The sequence below is a fragment of the Camellia sinensis genome, chromosome 11, assembly GCF_055761805.1.
Source record: "Camellia sinensis isolate YWXY chromosome 11, ASM5576180v1, whole genome shotgun sequence".
In the NCBI taxonomy this organism is placed as follows: domain Eukaryota; kingdom Viridiplantae; phylum Streptophyta; class Magnoliopsida; order Ericales; family Theaceae; genus Camellia; species Camellia sinensis.
In genome coordinates, this window is record NC_138971.1 from 169,292,988 (window position 1) to 169,299,502 (window position 6,515).

Consider the following 6,515-nt stretch of genomic DNA (forward strand, 5'->3'; position numbering starts at 1 on the left):
AATAAATAAATGAAGGTAGAGTACATTGATACATTTATAGTATAGCCATCAAAGTATCCAATTCAAATTAAAACCAAAATCAAAATTCGTCATAATCATAAGTATTTTGAAGTTCACCATTTGTCATTTAAAAGTTCAAACATAATTTTATGCCACACAAAAAAAAAACAAAAACAAAAACAAAAACAAAACAAAACGAAACAAATTTATACTAACTATCAAGTAAATCAACAACCAACATAAACAACAACCAACATAATCAACTTTAATCTTCAATAACTTTCCCTGAACTATATGTTAAAATTTTCAATAACATATTTTAATTGATATCTAAGTGAGTTACTCGAAGCTTTCCCTGGTCTTTAAGTTTACAATCTCATTTTCCAATGGATTTTCACCACCATACATGCACCACAAATACTATAATTTACCTCTAGTGTAGCATAACAAATCCCATATTTCTCATATTGAAATGCGGACCTGCTGTAGATTTCCTCACTTTCAAGTGAACATCTTCATTTGCAGTATGGCCAGGTCTGCATGTCAAGTTTATGTTTCAAAGATCACTATTCAATCTTCAATCATTAATTCAGAAAAATAAATAAATGAAAATAGAGCACATTGATACATTTCTAGTATAGCTATTAAAGTATCCAATTCAAATTAAAACCAAAATCAAAATTCGTCATAATTATAAGTATTTTAAAGTTCACCATTTATCATTTAGAAAGTCAAAACATAAATTTATGTCACAAAAAAAAAAAACAAAAAAACAAAACAAAACAAAACAAAATTATACTAACTATCAAGTAAATCAACAACCAACAAAACCAACTTTAATCTTCAGTAGCTTTCCTGGAACTATATGTTAAAATTTTCAATAACAAATTTTATGATCTCTAAGTGAGTTACTCGAAGCTTTCCCTGGCCTCTAAGTTTTCAATCTCCTTTTCCAATGGATTCTCACCACTATGCATGCACCATAAATACTATAATTTACATCTGGTGTAGCATAACAAATCCCATATTTCTCATATTCAAATGCGAATCCGCTGTAGATTTCCTCACTATCAAGTGAACATCTTCATTTGCATTATGGCCAAGTCTGCGTGTCAAGTTTATGTTTCAAAGATCACTATTCAGTCTTCAATCATTAATTCAGAAAAATAAATAAATGAAGATAGAGCACATTGATACATTTCTAGTATAGCCATGAAAATATCCAATTCAAAAAATTAATCTTTTCAAGGTTGAAGAATATATGCCACAGCTCAGCTGTGGTCTATTTCAAAGTATTGAAGAATTTTACTTGAAGCTTTCCTTGAACACATTCTATTTGAGCATGAAGTGGGTTTTGCACCAACAACGGCGGTGGGAGGACGAGCAGCGGCGGTGGTGTTGCAACCATATAAACAAACCAGACATAGCCATAAACTGATCTACTGCAATCCAATAAATTGATCTAGGAAATTAGAAATCAAGAAATTTGTTGAAATTAATTAAATGAAGTAATAAAATGATCTACGAAAGGAAAGCGAAGACTCATTATCATTAGGGTAAAAATCAAATCCACCAAGAGAGAAGGGGAATTGCAACAAGGGAAACACAAAAACAGACACAGCCACAAAAACAAAAACAAAGAGAGAAGGGGAGAGGCAGAAATCGAACCTTGCGAGTGCGAGTTCAAAGGGAGGGTGGTTGTCGATGCTGAAATTTTTATTCATACCAAACCGATTGATTGGAACAAAACCTAACTTGGATCATCATCCGTATATCATCACCAACCTGAAAAAGTGAAGCAAAGAGAAAAAAAGATTCATCAAATACCAGTTTTAGATACATAAAACTAAAAAGTAAAAAATAAAAAGGTGTTATTTTTTAATGGATAAAGGGAAAGGAGATGTAATGAATCTTTCAACCCAATTTCCCATCTCTCTAAACATTCACTCTCACACCTTGAGAAAAACCACCATTCCCCAATTTCTCGGTTGTCAAACAAAACCCATTTCCAAATCCTTTGTTTTTTTCCCATCAATCTGATGTGGCAGCGCCGACGCCAGCAAGGCAAGAAATACTGAGCCATGGGCTACGTGATCGGAACGTTGCTCGCCGGTGATCGACGGTCCTCCAGAGATTCTCCACCCTGTAACTCTCTCTCTCTCTTCGCCATTTTCGAGTCATTGAACGGAGAGTTTCAGTGGTGTCAAGTATGTTTACCACCACCCATCATCATCGCAAACCTAGATCTAGGCAACTCATCGGCGTCTCGACCTCCTTTCGAATCTCTACAAGATCGATCAGATCAAGGTTGACACAAAGAACGGCGCCTTGAAGATCATTGTTAGCAATGCAATCTAATCTCAGATCGTCTGTGAAGCACAGTAGAGAGAGAAAGAGAGGGAACTCAATTTGGTCTCTTTAATGAGAATGTGGGAGAGAACGTATAGAGAGGAAGTTGAGGATAACGTGTTTGGGCAGAGGCAGACATGTTTGGCAGGCGTGGGAGAGAGAGAGAGAGCAGAGCAGAGAGTGTTTCGGCGGGAAAAAAATTACTCTCAACCGTTAGATATTGATTACGATCGATCTAAACCATTCAAATGAAATATATCTCTGATACATTTTACATATTTTCAAAATCCATTCTGTTTTATTATATATATATATATATATATTTTTCTTTTCTTGTCAGTATATGAGGCCACGTGTATATGCTTATATGCGTACGTCTATATTCATCAAATTTTTTATTAAATTTGACGAAAAATTAATCTGATATAATGTATTTTAACAATTTTCATTAATTCTATCGGTTATTTTGCAAAGAGTAAATTTTCATCAAATTCATCTCACAATCTGATTGTCCTACAGTTTGTTTATCCGGTTGTCCACCAATGTTACCTGTAAAATTTGATGAAATGTTAAATGCTCCACTAATTTGATGAAAAATATACCGTTTTCTTCATTTGATATCAGTCCAATGAAACGGTTGGAGCACCGTTTTTAATCAATTTTTCATCAAATTATCTTATGCAACGTTGGATATAGCTTAAGTGATTTAATTTTAGGCAAATTACAAATACACTCTTGAAATTTACTTAAAATAAAGATTGTGTTATATTTTTTAAAAAATTATAAATATCTCATTGCTAGGATTTTTTATTTAAAAAAATTAATTAGAAAATAAAATTTGTAACTACTCTCATATATAATAATAAAATTATTTGAATTATTAATTAAAATAAAATTTTGATATCATTAAAAATACTAATTGATTTGATAATTCATTAATAAAATGAATTATTTGTTATGAAATTTAAAATTTTAAAAAACAAAATATAATTTATAAAATAAGTGTACTTTTTTGGTTTTTTACGAAAATATATGTAAAAAAGTAAAAAGGTGATGTGACAAAAAAAAAATAAAAAGATAAAAAGTACACTTTTGTAATTTATCCCAAACAACACCTAAGATTATCTCCAATGGTAATAGGCATTTTACCTATCTAAACATTACTATAAAGTATACATTTTATTTTGCCTATCAATTGTTTTGTTTCTAATCTAAGAGCATCTCCAATGCACTAGGCAAATAATACTTGTTAGTTAAAATGCCTAGTGTGATTCATTTTTTTCAATTCCAATGCACTAGACATATGATTAGGCATTTTGGCTCAACTCGTATTCACTAGCTACATGTAGCTAGCCTTCAACGCTAGGCAAAATGTATTCAATCATTAGGATCATTTCCTTCCATTTTTGTTGTTGACGTGGCATGCTGTAAAATAAATAGCATTTGAATAAATAGCTAAAATAAAGAGCATGGTTGGAGTAAAAGCATAAAACAGTTGATAGGCAAAATAAAATATATACTTTATAGTAATATTTAGATAGGTAAAATGCCTACTACCGTTGGAGATGCTCTAACCATGCTCTGTATTTTACCTATTCATCCAAATACTATTAATTTTATAGAATGTCATATCAGTAACAAAGATAGAAGGAAATGATCCTAATGATTAAATATATTTTATCTAACCTTAAAGACTAGCTACATGTAATTAGTGAATATGAGTTGAGCTAAAATGTCTAATCATATGCCTAGTACATTAGAATTGAAAAAAATGAGTCATATTAGGCATTTTGACTAACAAACATTACATATCTAGTAGGTTGGAGATGCTTTTAAGTAATATTAAGGATACTAAATTTTCTACCAAATATCTTATATAAGTGTGATATCTATAAAAGTATAAATACCACATTAATATAAGACATTTAATCATCCATTTTATAAAAAAATTGAGACACATTTCCTTTAACTTTTTATTGAATTGTAATCACTCCAACTCACATTTCATTTTATTATACGCCCTATTATTTCCCCTATTATTTCTAAGATTAGAATTTATTGCAGTTGACCTACCATGGTAAAATTACAATTACACGCACGGAGGAGATTCAAATCACCGAGATTTATGCTTGCGTAATATTTTTAATTTTGTAAACCGGTTGACTATCACATAATTTACACACTAAAATACTAATTATAATTGATATTTATATGAATTATTATTTTGCATTAAAGTAATATAATAAAAATATGCATATATCGGCCCTTTCAAGTTTGTTTTTCAAAAGAAAAAATGAATATTTTTTATATAAAAAATAGAAACTAATTTGATAAAAATAAATATTAAAAAGGTAATTTTAAAATTTTAAAAATTATTTATGGCCTCTTAAAAATAAAACTATATAAAAAATTTAGAAAAATTACTCATAAATCCTATTTGTAGAAAAGTTGTTTTATTTAGTCCTAGAAATTTTCTTTCAAACCAATTAGTCCTTTTTATTTTAAGTATGTTATATTTCTTTGATTTGGGGGTGTGGGAGTTTACTTGTTTGTCCTTGTGTATGATTTTATTTGGATTTTTTTTCCTAATGTTGGGTGTGTGTGGGTAAGGTAGGTGTTTATATTTCTATTTTTTCGTGGGGATTTGATGAAATAATTTGTGGATGGATAATGTTACCTTGTTTGTGGTGTTACTGGTGAGCAAGGATCCTCTAGAGTTTTTTTTTTTTTCTAAAGTTTCCTAGAGTGGTGTGTTGTATGGTTGAGATTTAATGACAAGTCACATCAATTTTTTAGCATTAAATCTCACCCATACAATACACCACTTTAGAAAACTTTAGGAAAAAAAAAACTCTAGAGGATCCTTGGTGGTTACTGGTGTAGTGTTCGTTCCTTTTTATGGCATTCATCCCTATTGTAACACTGACATTGATTAACCTCCAAATGACTCAAACCATTAACTAACACTACTATATCTCCAATAACCATAACAATGTTGAAAAGCAGGAGTCATTTCACGTGTACAAAACATATATTAATACAAACATCACAATAACAAAATGTGGCCAACAAAAATTACAACGTTACACAACACGATCATTGTTCGGCAATGCAAAGTTACACCAACTTATTAAATGACATCTACACCTACAGAACCCACAATAGAACAATGATCACACCATCAAAACCCCAATGTACTCCAAACCCACATTACCATTCACATACAACAATAATACGATGCGAACTTATAACATTACCGACCTAACATTACATATAAAAATAGACAACGATGTCGACAACACAATCGGAATATTTATCAAAGGAGTAAAATAACAACATCAAAACATATACTTGACACCATTGCCCACTAACACAATCGCCGTTGACGACGCAATGAGGAGTATACACATGCCAGTTATACATCGGTAACGTCAACCCAACGACAGAATAACGTAGTTCTCGATCATAATCGTTGTATTGATAGAAATGGAGATTTTTATTTCTAGGGTTTGGGGAGAACCAAAAGTCAAAATTAGCAACATAAAGATAGAGTTTAGCGTTGCCAAAATCAACTAAACAACAAACAAAGTATTCTACACCCATTAACATCGGGAATCCACAAATATTTCCTTCTCTTTCGTTTTGATCGTGATGGAGGGAAAACAGAAATGGACTATAGTAAACGTTTTTGGTACAAACGTAATTTTCACATCATCAAATCCCTAATTTACCCATAACATTTGGGATAACACGCGCTACACCATGTATAAAAATGTTGTTACCACTCAAATGAAACTTATCAGTGCATAAAATAAAAGGCAAGACTAAATGATTCAAAAGTTTCTGATTTGGGATTTATTGATGCATTACCCAAAATTATTTTTTAACTTTTTTTACCAAATTAATTTTTAATTTTTTAGAGAAAAATTCTGAAAACCAAACTACATATAACCATAATATTTTCAAATTATTTTAGCATGTGTCTTAAAATTATATGTTAATATCTTTAATATTATTATATGCTTAAGTCAAACTACTAATAAGGACAAAATGATAATTATCTGCAAACTTTTATTTTTCTCCACACTCACCAGCAACAGCCTGGGCGTAGGATTATTTGAACCTTTTAACCTGAACCGATACGTATATAAATGGGTGATTTCGTA